Consider the following 21,182-nt stretch of genomic DNA (forward strand, 5'->3'; position numbering starts at 1 on the left):
GATGTGAGCCTGCTGAAGATGATACTCCTTTGACTGTTGGCTCAGTCATTCTATTCTATTCTATTCTATTCTATTCTATTCTATTCTATTCTATTCTATTCTATTCTATTCTACTCTACTCTACTCTACTCTACTCTATTCTATTCTATTCTAGTCAGTCATGTTGGGTTCTGCTTGGTTCTGCTGGGTGTGCAGACCCTCTCCCCTCGTTGGTGCTGCTCTGCAGCCTCCAGTCTGTTCCTCACTCAGCCCACTCTAGTGTGTGGGCAGCACAGACACCGGCCTGCCTGAGCGCTCATGAGCAAATCAAAGCATCTTGTCCCATTTTTACAGTTTTGCTTCTCTGGACTGAAATGAGAGGGGGTCCGCTCGTCCGCCACCAGAGTTTATATTCCGTCCAGGTTCTGACTGGATCGTTGGTTCTGGAGCCTTCAGCTAAAACCCAGCAGTTTGTCGCCTCACTGTGAGAATAAAAGTGGCTTCCTGTAGTTGGGTTCAGATTTAACAGCAGGCAGGGCCTTCAGGAGGGACGTTCTTTAAGGTCATCCCAAGGTCAGGACGCCATGGTCAGAGGACCTTCAAAGAAAATCAGAGACTTTCATCTACCAGAACCAGTTCAACGTTCCTTTTTATGAGCTGATCAGAGCTGAATGAGGCTTGGTTTAAAGTGACTGAGTGAACTTTAGTGGAGACCAAGCTGAGAGCTGGAGTCGGTTTGGGTCCACGTCTTCAGGTTGGGCTTTGTGGTTCCTCGTGTCACAAACTAAACCTGCTTTTCAGATGTCAGGCCGGTTTGGTGATGCCGCTGCGGTCCTGAAGGCCTTCAGTTCTGTCCCCCTTTTGTGTCTCACAGGTACCTCAATGTTTCTACAACTAAATTTGTGTTTTTGCACACAAATTCAAAGTTTTTGCTCATAAAATGTGTATTTACTGTATTGGGGTTGTTGTGTATTTCTAATCACATTTAGCTCAACAATAATTTTGATTTGACTCAAAACAACCTTTCAAAAAGAGCTAATGAGGCTTCTGCTGGGTTGGGTTCGTGAGTCAAAGCATGAATAAGTGTCAGAAACTGAAACAGGCTCCGGGAAACAGAGGAAGCAGGAACAATCCTGGAAGAAAGAAAAGAAAAACCTTCCAGCTGTTTCTGGCAAAACTGAAAGGAAGTCCCTGAAAGAGTGAAAGCACAGGACATTGCGTAGCCTCCAAAAAGCGCCAGTGCGTCACAGTGGACATTATGTACAGGAGGACATCACAAAAACCCCTTCAGGCGACGGTAAAGTGCACTCCAGCTCAGAAAAACCAGAATCATCAAGTCGGCAGCAGCTGCAGGATGCAGCCGAACGCTGGATTTCCCTCACAGCTTCATGATTTAACATCAAATTCCTAATGCTTTCAATCAGAAAGGGGAAAAACAGAAAACAAATCAGAAAGCTACTAATCCAGATCATTTACTCATCATTTACAAAGTTTCTATTTCCATAGACGTTGCTTAGGGATCAACTGCCTTCACTTTTTGCTGATTTTTTTCCCCTTCATTTTCAAGCAACGTTTAAGGTTTCTCGTTGATGCTTTGAGGCGATCTAAGAATTAAGAATTTAACAATTTGCAAATTTTTCAGCAAGATCAAAAATAGCCAACTACAACCTTAAAAAGGTCTGATTTACACCTTCATGTCCAGCTCCTATCATCTTTGGATTTATTTTCAAAGCGTTCCAAGTCGTCTTTTAATTCTGACGATGCTGTTTTTAGCTAAGCAGAACGGCATGATTTCATCAGTAATTCACTCTGAGTCAACCCCGCCTCCATTTCCCATGATCCGCTAGCTTACAGCCCCTCAAACCCCAAACATAACATTACCGTTGCAACAAAAACGGTGACATAATATTGGAGCTGTCCAGCCCTTACATTCTTTTTGACGTGTTTTCCGCATCACAAACAGCATTTCTTTCGTTCGGCCCCTCATTCCCAACAATTTAAACATAAAAATACGCAGAAATGCAGTTTTATCCTTAATTTTCTTGATCCATCCTCAGAAAAATATCACCAGAACATGTTAGAAACGCAATTTTCATCGGAGTGGGTCTTTAAGAAGAACTTTTTTAATTTACTAGTCACTAAAACTCAACAAAAGTAAAACTTTTGTTAATAAAACTTTGATTTCTAACCCTTAAAAATAACTAAAAATCCTTTTCACTCAATAAAATACAATCAATTGCTTTAAAATAAAGGAATTGAGTGTTTCATGTTTCATTTTCTATGTAAAAATTGATTTGACTCTATCAGTCAGTTTTTTACAACCAATTCAAGCGACTGGTTAGAAAGTTTCCTTGTTTCTTTCACCACAGAGAGTAATTCCTGCTTTTGCAGCAGAATCAGGGATCCTAATGTGACTTCAGGAGGTGCTAATTCATCATCTCACTCAGCTGCAAACCTCCCCGAAGCTGCTGGTTCTCACTGCATCAAGCAAACAGGAAGACATCTTTGGAAAACCTTATCCCAGAGTCAAATGTTGACGGGCAGTCCCTCCAGCTCACTTCCCTCCACAGGAACGTTCATTCGTGTCCTCAGAAGACATTTGGACTCCCAAGATCCCCTGATGTTTCCTTCCTGTTTGCTCCTCCACAAACATCTGGTGGAAGTGTTTCCACACAACAGAAAAAGGAGATTTTTCATCTTGAAACTTTTCAGAATTAAAAACATTCATGTACGATACCTCCGCAAACCTAAATGCATGGTTTGAGGAAAAGATTTGCTGCTTCTTAGAAATGAATGTCTGGTTTGGAGGATGTAAAAACACTGAAGCACCGTTCACACCAGAAACGCACGTTCAAGCGACCATGTTCTGATAAAAAAGTCTGTGTAAAGTCTGTGGGCTTCCCTCGCATTGACATGTAGCTACGCACATTTATTAGACCCTTTCTTAGCCTCTAGGTACAAAACATGTGGCCGCAGAGCGCAAGTTGAAGTTAAATCAGGTGGAACTTGGACCAATCAGGGAATCTGATTTTGTAGTGACATACGGATGGCATCCCTATAAAGTCACAGACCATTTTTAAATTGATCATAAAGGAGAAATCAATAACTGTGGTTTGTGGCCGACAGGAATCAAACGACAGCAAGTCTTTCATGTATCAGAATAGAGCTGTGAAAGTCAAAGCCTGGAGCGAGATTCACCAGATTTGCACCGCTTTGACGTTTTGCACCAAGCCTCTTCCAACTGTAGGTGGATGAGCTTGCATCAGGTGGCGACAGTCCAGAGTGACCACCAGCGTGCTGACCGTGCATTCCAGAATAGAGCATTCTTGGCTGCAGCTCTCAGCGGCGTCACTTCTGATTGGTTCTGATTGCCATCGCACACGTCTGCAGACACTTGAACGCATCGTCCAGGTTTTTCCTGCTTCATTTTGAAGCTGCTCGCTTCCCTCAGAGCCCAACTGCGACTAACATGCGTTTGAGTTGAGGGTGCACTGAGTCTCTGAGGGTTTAGGTATGGACTGTACATGAGAACAGGACTGAGAGACTCCAAGCAGGAAGTACCAACCAAAATCCCAAAGACGTCTACAGAAGTCTATAGAAGAAAAAAGGGCAACGCAATTGACTCTATTGGGTTGGAGCCAGCAGTGAAGCATTTTCCAGTTCTCATAGACAGTCAGTGGTTTTAAGTCAAGAAAGTTGAGAGGAGAGAAGACGCCAACAGACACAGGAAGTGGGTAATGACAGAGTGAGACCCAAAGAGCCAGACAAACAGCAGGGAAGACCACGAAGGTATCACAGGCCTGTTTGTCATCCGGCGTGTGACGCTGGCAGCCTGAAGGCAGCTGTGTGTGTGTGTCCATGTGTAAAGGTAAGTTCCAGGCATGCGTGTTAGCCTCGCAGAAACACGCACATCTGGTCACTCTGCTGTCGAGGCCAGCGGGTCTCTGCGGGTGTTTGTGGAAGGACCAGACCTCGGCTTTGACCTCCAGCGTGTTTGTTCACGGCTGTTTAAGTGCTGCTTGGAGGCGGCGGCTGAGCTGTGAGGTTGAACTTCCACCAAGGGATTTTTTTTTTTAACACACAATGTCTGCTCGCCGCCGTCCGGCACAGATGCTCCTATCGCTGTCCGCCTCAGTCGGCCTGCTGCGCAGCTCAGAGGGTGATGCTAACCCCCCCCAGTCTTCGAGTTCTCACTCCCCTCGATCTCTTCTCTCCTCACCCAACTTTTTTCAAGTCGGCATGCGAGGCCGACTGTGGGAGGAGAGCAGAGGACCGCGTTCACGCCACGGGAGCAGCCTGTCTGCTGCTGCAGTCACGGGAAAGAGAAGGTCAGAGGTCATCGATACCATACTCTGTTAAATAGACGCGCAGATAACCATGGAAGGAGGAATCAGTCCGAACAAGCGGGTCCAACCTTTCGGAAAGAATCCCATCCCTTTCATCTGATCGTCTTTAGGAGTTGACGTCTTTGGAGGCAGAAGTTTCAGCCTCGGGAACATCAGGACTAACACGCTGTTTCCATCAGGAAGATAAAGAGGAGTCTTTATTTTTTCCGGTTTGCCTTTACAGAACCTTTTGGAAAGCAGCTACGACGGCTAAACAACCTGGAGCCAGGAATCTTATCTATACTGAAAAACTCCTTCATTTTCTGACTATATCATGGTTGCTATCAGGCCTTCTCCGTTTGTGGTCCTTCAGATTTACATTCAGACGTTTATCTGCTGAAAAAAAAAAGAAATCTTCTTGAAGCAATCTTCTTTGGACCAAACATCTCAGCCGTCAGACTTGCTGCATGTACCAGAACCTTCAGCGTGGATAGTCCAGAGTGTGGGAACCAGCAGAAGGTTCTCCAGAGTCCAGCTGGTTTACACGACACAAACGTACGTTGGCACTAAGCCACGCAGAGACCTGAGCACCAGCAGAGCAGCAACAAAGTCTGTTCTGAGAAAAAGGAGTCCAGACTTCTGGTCGTAGTCAGGACTTGAGCACCAGCGTTCCGGATCCACTGCAGCTTTACCGAGTCCTCCTGGGGGTCTAACCTGCTGCACGAACGAGGCTCTTTCAGTTCTGCTTTAGACCGCAAACCTCTGATTCAGGTTTTAGATGCTAAAGTGAATATATTTTAGTTTTAACGTGACTGTTAAAGTTCTAGTTGGAATCAGATGTTGCAGTCATGACGGCCTCGGTCGCTCTGATGGATCAGTCTGTGATGAGGCCTAAAAACTGAAAATCCTCAAAGCATCACGTTGATCAGAAGGGAGAGTTTGTTCAGAAGCTTTTTAGGAAACAACTTTTTAACGATTTCAGAAGAAAACTGACAGTTGTTGAGTGCATCAAGACGGCTCTCCTTCCAGAGGCTTGTTGGCAGCAGTTTTCAAGGCTTTTGGAAATGTTCCAGACTGCTGTGACCGTGTGACCACACGGAGGAGTTCAGGGCCAAACGCCTCTTTCTAACCACACCAAAGCTGAACAGAGCAAAGGTGTCCAGAAAACTCCAACACCGCCAATGTTTGGTTCCAACAAACCGTCCATCACGTCAGAAAAAGACTCCTCCGTCTGCACACAGAAGAGAGAAACGCAGCTTTTTCCAACAGGGAATGCGTGGAAATGATGCCAAGAAAAAGACGTCTAACCGGGAGACTCAGACTCTTCTGGAAATCAGAAACAGAACTGTCAACACTGTTCCATGAGCCAATTTGCACATCAGGAATAACTTCTTTCAAGCACGGTGGTGGAGGGCTGATCATGTGGGCTATTTTTTTGGCAGCTATTGATCTGTCGCAATCACTTGTCCATGCAGGAGAGTTTAGATCTTAATCTTTATTCAAGTATTAATTAATTCAAGAAGAATGAAATGAACTGAATCATTAAATTTTGCTAACGCTTCCAATTTTTTATTTTTACTCATACGTCTATCATTTTGACTTATTTAAAACTTTATATTTATCTGAACTTGACAACTTTATTTCCTTGATTTTATTGGGTGCATGAAAGTTTAAAATAGGATTCAGAAAATAATCTTGACTGCATAAAATGGAGAAATTTGAGATTGGCCAAAAGTCCGGATTAAACTGGTGGTAAAACAAAGTCGATCAGTAACAATAGTTCTGATTCTTTTCTCATACAAATATCTCTAAAAGAGTCACAAATGTAGTAAATTATATTTTTTTTGGAAAGTAATCTGATAATGAATTTTATAATTAGGGAAAATTTGATTTACTTTATTTTTAATTTTTCCCACATCGTTACTGAATATATACTTTTGTTTATTTTTAGATTCAAACTCCATTTAACTATTAAAGCAATCGTTCTGTTTGTTAAAGATGAATAAGAAAAGCAGCATGTACGCATAAAAGTTGCTTTTTTTAATATAAACATCGACTCATTTGATAATTTATCATTTCGTTTTTTTCTTCTGGGCTTTTTTCAGCCACATTTAATATTGAGTTTGATATAATTTCGTTTTTTTATTTGTTCTGTTTTGGATAAAGCACAGTGAAGGACATCATGTAAAAGTTTTATAACACACTCTGGAAGATGATGCATCTTCTTCATTTCTAGTTCTAGAATGTGACTGAATCCGTTTAACCAGCGTCTTTGCTGAAGGCTATCTGTCCATCAACCAAACAGAAAGACCCCCAAAAAATGAGAAAAGGGGTTAAAAAAGGTCGTTCAGATGTTTATTGATCTGCAGCTTTTCTGGAATTTGACGCTTCAAAAGGAGAACATTTACAGGGAGAGACCGGCTCCTGGGAATTTCCTCCCAAACTCCATCATCTGCTCAAGCTCCACGATTGAATTACAGAACAGACGGTGGATGGATAGCTTTGCGTTGAGGAAAACTGGGAATGCAGTCCCAGAAAAGGAAGAACAAGGAAGCGGGATCTGGATGGAGGATGGGAGCGAGTGATGAGTGTGTGGGACAGACGGAGAAGGGGATAGGAGGATGAAACGGAGGTGTAGCTGTCCTTTTCCCTTCACTTCCTCTGATTGCAGGTCTCCGTCTCGCGCGCGTTTACTCCTGCGCCAACGGCCGCACTAAAAATAACATCCGTGTCGTTTTGTGGGTCAGTGGCGAGTTCAAGGAGAGGCAGGGAGGATGGAGGGAGGTGGAGGAGAAGGAGGGAGATGGAAGGGAAGTCCTGGGAGGTAAAAGAGGGATGAAAAGAACAGGAAAGGAAACATGGAAAAGGCAGCAGAGAGGTGGAGAAATGGGGAGTAAAAGGAGAAGGAGAAGAGCAGGAAGTGGAACAAAGGTGTGAAAGCGAGTGTTGGAGTGAGAAAACAGGTGATAATGAGGAGGGAAGCTAAAAATACAGGTGTTTCATGTTTTATCACATGCAGGAAAGGCTCTGTTCATAGGATCAGCAGTGGGTGGGGGCGGTGCTGTTGGTGGTGGGGCTTCCTGCAGCACTGATGCGAAAGACCACCCACAAACGGAGGTGAAGGGTGGCGCCGATCTGAAGACCAGCAACTGATGTGGCTTATCCTCCACGTCCCGCCCCCTTCCCCATCAGGTGACTGGCACAGAGCGGCTCGGACCCCTGGAACTGGAACTCACGCCGTCGGGGCTATCCTCCTCATTGGGGGGGGGCTTCAGTGTTTCATGAAGAGCAAAAAATGTTGTCATTTCTGGCTTGAAAAAAGCTCTCAGAGCGCCGATCCATGTGGACACTCTTACTCCTTGATGGCAAGGGGGGCGTGAAAGGAAAAAACACGGCAGATCGGACAGTTTCTAAGCTCCATCGAGGTCATCTTGGCTGCTGGCTGGTCACTGTTCCACGCCAGACGCTCACCTTTCTGAACAAGCTCAAAGCATTATGGGAAACAACAGCACCAGACAAGAATAGTCATTGTTTATCGTTGGACCATAATTCTCACTGCAGGTCTTAATGCATGATTCTGATTGGTTAGTTCAAATCCTTTTTTTTTCACACTTTTCATTTGAATCAGACCTTTATCGGATTCACGTTGGAGTCTTGACGTGACACGTGTGCGGTGTAACAGCGCCGCAGACTGATGCACGTGCTCACTGTCCAACACGGAGACCACCAGAGATTCTCTCCCACTGCCACGGTGGCGCAGTGATTAGCGGTTTGGCCCTGGTTCAAATCCCGGCCGGCTGGGTTGTTTGCGTGTAGCGTGTCAGTTTTCTCCCACATGCTTCATAAGTTGTTTGATGGACCAGAGAAAACCGTCTGCAGGTTAGACACGAATCTGACCTACAATCGCTCGGTCAGGTTGGATTTCACGTCACTTTGTCCTGCAGAGTGAAGGCGGATGTTCAGTTAAAGACTCTTCATTCATCCACCTGCTGATGCGGTGGGTCAGAGTTCAGCTTTGCCTCCTTCAGAAGGTTCCTCCTGGGAAACCCACAGGTTGAGGTGCAGATTGTCTCTTCCTGGTTCTCCATCTGTCCATTTGTGAACGTTGTCGTTTGCAAAAGGGCAAACATGCTTGAAGAAGGTGCACAGCCCCCTGGCAGAGCAACCCGGCAGTCTTCTGCCTCCTGACAGGTGAAAACTGAAAAACAGCTGGACTTTTTTGGAGAAAAACCCTCCCCTGACGTGACTGTCCTTTGGCGGCACGCCTCCAGAGGTCATCGCAGGGGCGGGGCATGTGCAGCATGTCGGACAGAGCGGCGCAACATGTTTGTTTAAATATTACTGACAATAATTGAGCCAAATGTTCAGCCGACTTATATTCCTGCTGCGCGGAGAAGTGCAGGAGATCTTTTGATCTGGTTTCAGGAGCAAACATCAAAACAATCACAGCTAAATAAGATCAACATTTAAAATTATAAACCGAAGACTTTCATGTCCATTGTTTGATTTTAGAATTTGAGTTACAACACAAAAAGTGTTGTAACTCAACACTTGTTCAACAAAAATAGGAGTTCGTTCTCTGTAAAATTACAAAAAATGTCATTTAGAATTCAACTGGGAATCAAATCTTTGACTGTACGATGCGTTCACTGACACTCTGGGATTGTCATTGCCCAGCAGACGTGGGTGACCCACAAATCAGCTGTTTCTAGACCCAAATCACAGATGATTCAGTCAGGAGTGTTTGAGCTCCACGGCTGTCCATCAGAACCGGTTTTTCCTGTCGACCCAAAGCGAACGCTAGCGATCGAGAGGCGTGCGGGAGCAGAGCCCACTCTGAATAATCCACAAGCTCTGCATGTCATCTGCAAAGCTGCAACATGCAACAGACCGGCACATGTGTGTTGTTGCTATGGAAACAGAGATTGTAAATCAAACGTAAGGTGGGTGATGTCCTCCTGCCACCAGCAGCAGCAGTGGTCTCATATTTGAAAACAAATTGTGTTTTTTCCCCCCCAAATAAATACAACTAAAAGAAGATCAGGAGATGATTGTTTGTTGCCTTTTTCTGGGGTTCACCTGAGCCCACCGAAAGCCTCCAGTGCCATGACCTCCATTAAAAAACAGCTGCACATTCATGTTTGTTCAGGCACCGACGGCAGGAAACCAGGCCTCTTAAAACCCTGACGCGGGTTCAGGACAAGGTCCCAGTGTGCTCTGCTGCAGAATCTGTCAGAATGTTCCAGACGCTCACAGTGAATCCACTTAGCGTGGATTCTGAATGAACACTGGCACCGGGGCAGGGACACAGTTTGGGTGCCGGCTCTGCCTGTGGGAGGAATGAGGCGGCGCCGACACACCCGCAGGACTCTGGGAAAGTTCTGCCAAATGGACTCCGGCGTCGTCCGTGTGGGGAGAGCCGGCTGTGGCGGAGAAGAGCCCGAAGCTGAAAACTGTACAGCAGTGAAACACAAAGTGCTGAAGAAATCCCAAAACACTGATTTCATCCAGAACTTTAAAATAGCTCCACACATGTGACGCTAAAATCCCACTCCCATCATCCTTTGATCTGTTTGCAAAGCGTTCCCAGTGGCTTTTTTACTAGGATTTTTGGACAAAATCAAAAAACCTGTCGCTTTCTAGGACATAGTTTCTGCAGAACATCATCAGAAATTCCCTTCTGAATTCCCCATCCAGTTCCAAATTCAGTTCCATTAAAATTTCTTTATATTTGTCATCTATCATCAAGACCATGTTAAAAAACAGCAAAAACCCCATTTTGCATCTGAGTAGGCCTTCTAGTGGTTGCCTGGTAACCAGGACCGTTTTTGATGAACACATCTCTCATTTGAACAATAAAACTACATAACACACAAAAAACAAAACTAAAGACAAAACATTATTTAAAAAATGAGAATTTGCTTATCAAATGCATCTAAGAACATTTTATTTCGACAAATCATTTTGCAGTGAAAATCTGAGGGCTTTTTTTTCCTTTTTTTTAATAATTTTTGCTGCTGTTATTTGGTACCTCCCAAAATGAACAAACAAACAAAAAAAGTTGATTAACTGTAAAAGTCCAGAATAAAATAGTTCTGTTTCCAGCAAAACAAATTGCTTTAAATAAACCAAGAAAAATGTGACAGCGCAATAAAAATTACTTACAAGTTTCCTATAAAGTAATTTTTGTTTTTTTATTGGTTATAAAATGTTTTGTTTGATGTTTAAGACTTTTTTGACCCAAGTTTTACGGTCAAAGTGATAAATTCAGGCCTGGGATTAACCTGGACTGTGTTGGTTTTTCAAAGCATTTGTCAGAACTTGTCAATCCCACAGCAGTCGGCCTCTTCAATATAAAACGACAACTCAGCTGTAAAAGAAGCATCAAAGTCTGGATCTGAGCCTTTCATGCCTCACTTATCTTTTATTGAAAGCTTCAATCAGTTTACAGAGTTGCTTTGGTCATAAACAGGAATTACTTTGGGATCACAGCGTCTTGTTGCCCTGAAAGTTCCTGTTTCTTAACTGAAAATCTTATCGGCGTGGAAGTGTGACTTTGCGGCGTCCCACTTTCACATTTGTTTGGCGGCTGTGTTCTGGAGCATCTGCTGCAGGATGAGATCTGCCTGTTTGTCCCCCTGCAGGGCGGCGGTCTGAGACCGGAGCGCGGCGGCCAGCAGCACAGATGTTGAGTGTGTGCATGCGAACATGCATGTGTGATGCCGGCCTGAGCAGATGGTGGATGTTGTCCAGCAGATCTCTATTTCTGTACTGAACGTGCAGAGAAGAGTAGAAGTATTTCAATCAAAATTAGATCCGGCTCAACTTTTCCCCCCCATTTTTTTAATTTCTTGAACTTCATTCTTACTCTGATTAGATCAAACATTTTTAAAATATGATAAAAACTAGGTTTTAAAATAAGGGAAGCTCTTATGAGGCTACAGTAGGGTCAGTTTCCCTTTAAATTGATCAAATGTTGCACTATTGAAGCTTAAAACCTTTTAACTTTAACTTTAAATCGCACTGAAGGGATTTGAGGGGGTTGAAAAAATACAAAAATCTGTTCCACAAGTCCATCTCATCCTTACTTTTACCCTTACGTGTTGCTTTAACTCCCACTCCAGTCATCTTTTGATCTATTTTCAAAGCGTTCCCAGTGGTCTCTAACTATGATGATGCCATTTTTTGTCAGGAAAAAACAAACAATTGTGATGTTTTCTAGGAAAAATTATTTTCTGCAGAGCGGCGGGAGTTTGTCATAATCTCACACATGAGGGACTGCTGATGTGGAAGTAAACCTCAGCTTAGTTCCCATCATCCCTTTGTGTACATGCTCCTCTTCCGCTAGCTCACAGCCCCCCCGCAACCCCATGTTAACATTATCGGTGCAAAAAAAAAACAAAAATGGTGAGCAATATTGGGGCTGTCATGCTGTACAGTTTAGATCCAGATTCCCGCTCAGACGAGGAAAACAAAGACGCTCATGAATCTATTTGTCTGCAGGTGGATGATCAGAATAGAGCAGAGCAGGGAGCTTGTGGCCCGCCCAGCGTGTTTTCTACATCATAAAGCTTTTTCAAACCTTTCATCTGCTCCAGATTTATTTGAGTAAAGAAATACCCAAAAACACAATTCTAAGCTTAACCCATAAGAACCTATGGTGACATCGGTAAAACAGAAAATATCAGAAATGGATTCTGTGGTCCACTCAGATTTTTGGTTAAATACACTTAATTTTATTTTTCAAGAAAGAAAAGTCCTCCATCATGAGAAAAATCCTACAAGAACATGCTTTAAGTGTTCTCTATGACCTATCGCCTGCAGCAATCCAGTAGAGAAAATGTGCACTTCACTCTACGGTCTCACCAAGCGGTCTATGATCCTGAGATTTTGCATGGGACACCTGTGTGCCCTGCACAGGTGTGACACGTATCCACCTGTAAGGGAAGCTGCAGATCTGAATCTGTCAGTCTCACGCTGTGAGCTCTGATTTTGTGGGTTTCTCTCTAAAGTGTCCGTCAGGGGCGAGTTTCTGGTGTCGTCTGTGAGGAGGCTAAATATCTAGATAAATATCTGGGTCGGATTTATTCTCCAGGAAGGACGTCTGAGATCTGCGGAAATTGTTGGAAGTGATCAGCGGAGCTGGCGTCCTGAAGAGCAGCTGTGAAAACTCCTGTATAATGAATGACTGTGGACCCCCCCCCCCAGTGAAAGAGGAGTCCTATGGAGGAAGAAGGAAGTTGACTCAACCCAACAAAAGGGAGAAAACAGAGTTCTGTGTCTGTCAGATGCCTGTTGATGTGCTGTCAGACGTCGTGCTGCGACTCCAACATTCACATGCAGGCTGGACCTCCACAATAAAAGCCCTGTGGTTTCAATGTGGAAGTTGATACCAGATAGCAGCACTCAGTGATTAATTACCATGAATGTATTCCAGTTTCATCCAGAAGGGAGATGGATCTGCTTCGCTGCAGACATTTCATTTTCCAAGATGACCTTATGTTCTGTCCATATTGATCTGTAACACTAACTTAAAACATCATTTGTTGCTTACTGGAAACTTGACTACGTTGTTATCGCTTTGACGTTAAACTTTTTTTTTAGATTTGTGTCCTTTCCTGTTTTTGTGAGTGGGTCGATGCAGCAGAGGGGAGGGAGACAGTTGTGAAGAGGCGTGGGAGACCCAAACGAAGGAGGAACACGTCGGGAACTCAATGATTTTACTGAATGAACTGCATTCACCACCTGATGAGACTTAAGGAACAAAAAGACGGATGATCAAAACTAGCAGAGGACCAGACTGAAAAGCATAAACTGAATCAGGCTGCGGAGCAGTTCACTGAAACTGAAACGGCTGAGCATAAAAGAACCTGGAACCGTCTGTGACCGAAGGATGGACCCAACCCAAACCCATAAAAGAACAAAATTAAACAGCTTTTCCCCTCATAAATCTATTACTTTAAACTAGTAAATTCTCAATTTATAACTCATTGAATCAATGTTTTGTTATTGTAAAATGTAGTTTTTTTTCTCATGATGTTGACTTAATTCTTGTATTTATTTTTTTATTTTTCAGCCCTAATACTCCGTCATAGTTCTGTTTCATCCCAAAATATTCTTCTCAGAGGCTTTTATTTTCTCAGAACTCCTCCCTCCCACTTCAGCTGTTTCTTATAATTACTCCTGGTTATGAGCTAAACTCTTGGACCTCCTGTTATCTGCATTTTACTGCTCTGCGGTTCTGCAGTCTCATCTCTTTTTGTTCTTGTCCCGCCTCTGTCCCGGCCGGCCCCCTGTTTCCGTCTGGCTTTTGCAGCGTTCTGCTGTCAGGGAGCAGCTCACGGTCATAACTCAGGAAAGAACTCCAACTTGAACAGTGGCTGCTCATTTTCTCTAAATCGAAACCTGCAAGATTGTTAGAAAAGACTCAAAGGAAAGAACCCAGGTTGCCGTATGCGCCGCACTATAAGACGCACTCAATTATAAGGTGCATCGTCAGTCAATCGTCTGTTTTGGAACTGTTGTTATTGTATTATAAAGTGCATTAAGCGGTCCATACGTCAGTCAGACTTTATCACCCGTGCTCACAGAAACTCTAGAGCTGGTTTGCAACGCGATACACATTAGCTGTGTTGCCGTATTCATAAAACCTGTAACCCTCAGCTTGGATTGCAAAACATAAAAGAACAGACTGACACACTGAAACAATGATGACTGTGATGACGCTAAGTCCCATCATCGTTACACTTCGGCTGTGTCCGATATTTCCATCCTAACCCCCTAACTACTAAAAAACGAAACAGTGTGGCAGTTTGTACTGCCCTGAACTTTGAAAGCAATTCGGACACCATGCTCACTACTTTTTAACATTTTTTATCTGGTATGACGTCCTCGACTTTACAAAGTTAGAATCTAATTAATATGAGTGTTTGATTATTTATGAGTCCACTGTCTTCTGAAGATTAAAATGTTGATGGTTTATTGAATAAATAAATGTAAAAACATATGTATATAGAAACTATGATAAAAGACGGAGAGCCGCGTGCAGCTCAAGAGCCGCCTGTTAACCCCCCCTGCTCTGAAAAATGAAAGTCCTGCCCCCTCGCATTTGACCAGCAAATTTCGGCCAGAAAGGTTTACTGCCCCCAAGTGACAAACACACCCCCTTAACACTGAGTGCAAATCCAAGCAAAGCTAGCTTTTTCTCCATAACACACAATATTGTTTGCAACAAACACGCTGAACACACGTGTTCCTCTCAAAATCGCTTCGACATCATCAAGTAAAACCAGATTGAATGCAGATTTATATCATGGTCCGGGTGAATTCTTGATTCTGATTGGCTGCTGGGTGTTCATTAAAAAATGATAACGCTCAGTGATGACCGCACGTCTGAAAGAGAAGTTCCAGTCACATAGTTTAAATGGTCTGTATCACTCCGCCGGCTTCTTTAAAACAACCTTTAGCTTCATCATCTGGACACAAACAAGCGGTGAGAGGTGAACTTTCACACCCTTTCACACAGATGGTTGCTTCACCAAAGGGGGGTAATTTCTGATAATGCACACTTCATTGGCCACATTGTTGTTTTTTGAAAAAAATGAAGACTTTTAGGTGTGCGGAAAGTACAGCACCTTGAATCGAGGGGTCCACGATGCTGTAGTGGTTAGCACTCTCGACTCACAGCAAGAAGGCCCTGGTTTGAATCCCAGCTGGGACCTTTCCGTCTGGAATTTGTATGTTCTCCTCGCGCATGTGTCTGTTTTTCCAACGGTCCATAAACATGTTTCATAGGTTCATTGATGATTGTAAATTCCTGGGATGGACTGGCAACTCATCCGAGTTGCACCCTGACTTAACTTAACAGTCGTTGGTATAGGCTCCAGCAACCCTGTGATGTCAACAGGGATTCCGGCAAATGGATGGATGAACCTTTAATCCAGATGAGCCTCCTAGAACAAATATTTGCGTTACCGTGTGCCTCTCCAAGAGACTATACACGCGTGCTCCTCTCTGCACATACACTGTAAAGGTGTGTAGGTGTGTGTGTGATGTGTGTGAGAGTAGAAGGCATTTTGGGATGGAATCCGATGGTCGTCTTTTAACTATAATCCATCTTTTGAGGCTGTTTTGTCCCTTTCGGGCTCACAGGGCTGCTGGAGCCTATCCTGGCCACTCATGGGCGAAGGCAGGGTACACCCTGGTCTGACGCCAGAGGCCACAACCACACACATATACACACTCGCAGTCACACCTAACTGACTAGTGAGTAATGAAACACATGAACAAAGTTATGAATTCTTACATTGAAAAGGAATGAAGCTGTTATCAGTCAGAAATAATATAAGAATTTCTTTGAAGGAAAATAATTAGTGGAATTGATAAATCTGCATTGATTCTTTAATTATAAAATTTACGTATTATCCATTCACAATCTCTTTTTTTAACATCCCAGCGACGCCTGTATACTGTATTTTATTTTTGTGTATGGATGGTTTTCAGTTTTACTCTGAAAATGAATTTAATGTTCAGAAAATCAGCTGATTGTTTATTTTGGTTTGTGGCACATGGGTGAGTGTTTCAGTGCAGAGGATCTAAAAGGCCTTTTCTGGTATTCCGGCGTTTGTTGGCCTGGAATGACCTGTAATGGTGGAGCTTCTGCTCTGGTGCTGCTGGGGAGGCTCTTTCCCACCTCCATGGATGTTCAACCTCTCAGCAGAGGTCTTGGCTTGCCTCTCGCTCCAGCGCATTGGGTTCAATTGCCCGTTGAAGTGCCTGATCATGGCTGCCAGTGGGATGGGAACTTGTCCAGGTTGTACCGTTCCTCTAGCCCGCTTACAGGTGGGAGGGGCTCCAGCAGACCATGAAGGGGATTCAGGAAAAATGATGATGTCAAGGTTTATTTTGATGGAACAGAAGCTTCCTACTTAAAATCCTGTGAGTTTTAAAGTTTTCAGGAGAATCCAGACTGAACTTCAGGAGCTGAACTCAGTGATGGAGTGATGGAGGCCGAGCCCCAGCGTGTTGTTCGTCCCTTTGATGTTGCCGCTACAGTGAGTGTGTCGCCCAATTAGACAGCTGTTTTGATGTGCGTCAAAGGAAGCTGTGCAGATCTAGAGCCGATCAAAATGATGTTCTCCGGCTTTTCTGCAGCTGTTCTGCACATGCGGGGCATGTGGTCTGGCGTTGCACGCCCTCATGCGTGTGCTAAGCGCGCATGCATACAGTATGCATGTGTGCGTACATGTGAGGGGGAGTTTACAAACCCAGCGTGGCGCCGTCTGGTTCTGGTCTCAGTTTTCACATGCTGCTTTTCTCCCATCTTATCTTCCTTCACTCCTCTTCCGGCCTGCAGCACTCTTCCTTCCTGTCTTGTTTTCCTTGTTCTCTGAGCCGTCGTCATGGCAACAAGAAGCAGCGTTGGCCAGAACGCTTCTGGAATTGATATCTTTTGTTTCAGTTCAGCTCTGCGGGGTCAGATTGGACCCTCAACCCTGGTGGGGGGGGCATGTGCACGTTACCGTTTCTTAGCCTGGGATTAGACAATAATCTGACTAGGATGCAGAATAATCTACCAAATCTATATTTTAAAGGCACATTTTCCTTACTTTAACTATCTTTCTGTATTTTATACTGAGATTTATAGTCCCTTACTATTCTCTGCACTAATCTTTCTAGTTCTTAGTCCCTAATGACCTGCACCCGCCCTGGGAGGAAAAACTCAGTTTCACACATTTCTGCTAATCACTGTTAATCTGGAGACTTTAATCGTTCCCTGTATCACCTCTCCCAGCAGCCTCCGTTCCCTCACGCTGGGCCTCTTTATGTTTGCTGCTATGGTTGCAGGGCCAAGTGCCAGCGCCGGGATGGGGGGATGGTGCAGGCAGCCCGCAAATCCACGCCGTTCCACATCCAAACCCCGCCAATTCAGCATTTCACCAATTCAAGCGTTTGATTTAGGAATGAAAGCTAATAATTCAGTGACACGGATGAGCTTCCTTTCCCTCTGTAGTTTGAAAACAGCCTTCCAGAGACGATATTCTTCCTCCGGAGAACGTTCTGACAATCAGGCGCAGCTTCTCCGGGCAAAGCGGGTCAGGGACACAAAGCAGACAGTAGCTGCAGACGCAGGTACAATAAGGCTATTGTTCTCCATGTAACTCTACCGCACACATGCACACGCACACGCAGGGCTTCCAGTGGATTCAGAGCCCAGAACTGGCCCAGCCTCGGCGCTACAACAATCACACAAACACACAGCGAGCATCAGACCACAGCTCTCCATGGCCTCGTGCCTGTAAATAGGTGGGACACAAAGAGACCTCTGACAATTTAGAAAGACGTGGAATGAAGGCTGGAACGCCGGGTTCCGCGCTCAAAGGGAAATTGATTTGAACCTCCATGTATCAGTTTGTTTTATTGCTACAAAACTCCAAATCAGGCGGTCTGTCTCATAGACTGTAATGAAAATGATGTTTTTGGTGATTTTAAAATGTTTTTTTTCCTGATGATGGAGGACATTTTGAAAGGAAATTAGGACAAAAATTACATTTCTGAGTGTTTCTTTATTCAAATCTGTGATTTGATTGAAAAACATTGTATTTGTGACATAGAAAATACGCTGGGCGGGGCCAAGAGCTGCTTCCACTTGCAGACAAATAGATCCATGAACGTCTTTGTTTTCCTGGCCAGAACTGGAATCGGGATCTACCCCGTACGGCTGGATGGATCCACCATTGCTCGCTGTTTTTGCTGCACTGGTTATGCAAGGTTGGGGAGTGCGGGGCTGTAAACTAGCCAGAGAACATGTGAACAGAGAGCTCTCAGCAGCAACAGGGAAGGGCGGAGTGGGGTTGCTCCGCACCAGCAGTCGCTCACACAACTGTCACTCTGCAGAAACTATGTCGTAGAGAATGACACAGTTTTTTTTTAATTTGGACTAAAAACTGGCACAATCATAATAAAAGACCAATGGAAACACTTTGAAAATAGATTAATAGATGATCAGATTGGGACTTAAAGGGCCTATATCAAGCTTTTCTTAAGCCTTTCAAAGTAAGCTGTATACAAATATATGACAATATACTGTAATTTCCGGACTACAAAGCGCACCCGATTACAAGCCGCACCCACCCATTTCCACGTGCTTAACTTCTTTTGTACATAAACAAGCCGCGTCAGTGTACAAGCCGCAAGCATTATGCAACATGGTCAGCCTGATAAATCACGTCCTGACTCCCAGACAGAGTGCATTTCATTAGCACACTGTGGGAGGAGACAGCTTTGCCTCAGGCTCATGTATTTAAATACACCCATATCTCCCAAACAGTATGCACCTCTATTCTGTTCACAAGTTCCTCAGTTATGGTTTTTTTATTTTAATTTTTTTTTTTTTTTTAACTTATTGACAATCTAGGTATCATACATAAAATTACAAACAGCAACCATATAATCAACATTACATCCCTCAGTTATGATGAGGAAATTTACAACCGCGATACCCCATTTCCCATGAGTCTTAGGGGCTAAAGGCGGGTCTAACCCGGCTCGCCACACTGTTGTACGTGTTTAAGAATGAGCAAGGAACAGCAGTGGATGGAGGGGCGAACAGAAGAACAGCTCTCCTTCCGCTTGTGTCGCGGCAGCATTATGGGAGTAACAGGGCTGGTTAAAAAAACACACCAGTAAAATAAAGCAGCGGCGACTGAAAAGCGCGCGCCTCAGCGCGATATGCGCGCCTCAGCGCGGCGCGTGCGTCAGAAGTTTCCTTCCACAACAAACACTGTTGCTCCGCGGACGCCTCCGCGCTCGCCAAGCGGGCTCTTTGTCTACCCTTCCTATGTTCTCCGACACCCCTGGCCAGGGCGGCTCCACGGAGGAGCGCTTCGTCCCCATTGCGCCGGTGGACCGAGCAAATCGTGTCTGTGCAGAGCAATCGGACTTAATACTGTACGTTTTGTGGATGAGGGGCGGATGCGTTGTTACGTGTGGGAGCCTTCAGACTGCCATCGGCAGTGTCTCCAGCTCACACAGAGGCTGTGAGCTTTTCAAAGTAAAATTCCACTCAGTCCTTAGAAACAGTTAAAACGACTACGTCAATTTGTGTTTCCAGTCGTGTCCCAACAAAATAAAGGCTGATGTTATTCCCACATATTTACGTGCAGCCCAGCTGCAGATTGCAGCTTTTCTGTCAGCAGCTGACCGGCTTTTCCAATCCCGTTGGTGATGGTGGATTTTTTCACGCTGCTTTTAACGATTGCTTTTAACTTGAAAGCTGCATCATATTGTAGTGGCGATCACGTGCACGTTGGGTCTAATGGCACCAAAGGATTCTGGGATGCGGCTGGGCATGCGTGTTTCTTTTTGTTGAACCATGACTGAAGTGTCTAATTCCTGAAGTGAGTTCCATGCTGTTTGGCTGCTAAGAGGTGTGTTGAAAAATAAAGGACTTGTTGCTTGGAGTTGGATAGAGATTTCAAACCATACACCAAGTCCGAAAGTAGGTACATGGCAGCTGCCAATTAAATCCATAAATTAGCCGCGTCACTGAATAAGCCGCAGGGCTGTAAGTGCAGGAAAAAAGTAGCGGCTTATAGTCCGGAAATTATGGTATTACCTTTGGCACACTAAAGAATGTTTTAAAAAAATATGTGAATTATTTTCACAGCTCATTTTTCTACCGAGAAGTAAGATGACTCGACCTCTGAGGCACCGCCTTTTGCTCCCCGTGGGCTCCGCCCATTTCATGACGTCAAACTAGAGCTGGCCTTGGTAGCATTTCCGCGTTTCCCCCACGAAAAAAAATCCATCCGAACTTTTGCAAAGATGGATGTGCAAATAAAATGAAATTGTTTTAGGCAACCACCGCTAGCTCCACAGGGAAAGTGGGTGTGTCTTTTAGCCTGGGGGCGGTGCTGGCAGCGCAGACTCTTCCTGGATGGGGCTGTTCTTCACTTTGTGATGTCACAATGTGATACTCGATTTAATAGATTGGGAGGGGCTGGTGCTCAGAGAGCCGTTTTTTTAGGGGAATACTCAAAGATGGATGAATGGAACAAAATACCGCTTTGGGGTTTCTTTTTGTGAAAAATGAACATTATAATACAATTAAGAGCTCAAAAAAGTTGATTTTTTTTATAATATTGGCCCTTTAAAGGACTCACAGGGCCTAGTGGCTTACTCTGGGGCCTGGTGACTAATTCTGGGGCCTGGTGGATGGTTTTTAGGCCTGGTGGCTGGCTCTGGGGCCTGGTGGCTGGATCTGGGACCTGGTCGGACAGCTTGTCAGGTCTCCACCAGGTGTCCTCACTCAGCACAGGAAGCACATGCAGAGGAAGGGAGACTGAAAGACAGTGCAAAACCCCTGCATATACGTATGTAACATCTGCTTTACCCATTTTATCATGTCTTATTCCCTATTCTTTCAAAATCATACTGGACTCAGAGTTCTAAAATAAAAATTTGCTCAACGTTTGTACTATGTGGTTCACATAGTTAGTCCGTAGTGCTTTTGTTTACATCAAAGCCAGAAGAAACAGACCCTTTTTTAAGTGCTAAACTGTTGGGTTGTTTTTGTTATACTGACTGCTGTCTGGACCCCTAACCCTTGATCTGACTGTTTCTGTTTGGCTGCTTCAGAGAGCAGCTTGTTACGCAGGTGGTGATTAATGGTTAACAGTGTTACCGGCTGAAACGCCGTTTACTGACCTCCAGCAAATAATTGAAGTTTGAAGCTGCTGCTCCAACTCTCTCTGCTGCAGTTCCTGTGATGTAGCCCCGCCCATTTCCCCAATACCCTGATTCATTATTCTCCCTCATAAAAAAGTTCAAAACAAATCCTATTTTAAAGAAGACTATTTTTATATGAATTTACTTACA

At 44.3% G+C, this 21,182-nt stretch overlaps 1 protein-coding gene across 18 annotated transcripts in view; it reads left to right on the forward strand.

Moving 5' to 3' along the window:
- Nucleotides 1–21,182, forward strand: part of caskin1 (CASK interacting protein 1) — a 117,590-nt gene that overhangs the window by 954 nt on the left and 95,454 nt on the right. The window lies entirely within an intron of this gene.

This window comes from Oryzias latipes, chromosome 8 (genome assembly GCF_053564925.1).
Source record: "Oryzias latipes strain Hd-rR chromosome 8, Olatipes_Hd-rR_3.1".
In the NCBI taxonomy this organism is placed as follows: domain Eukaryota; kingdom Metazoa; phylum Chordata; class Actinopteri; order Beloniformes; family Adrianichthyidae; genus Oryzias; species Oryzias latipes.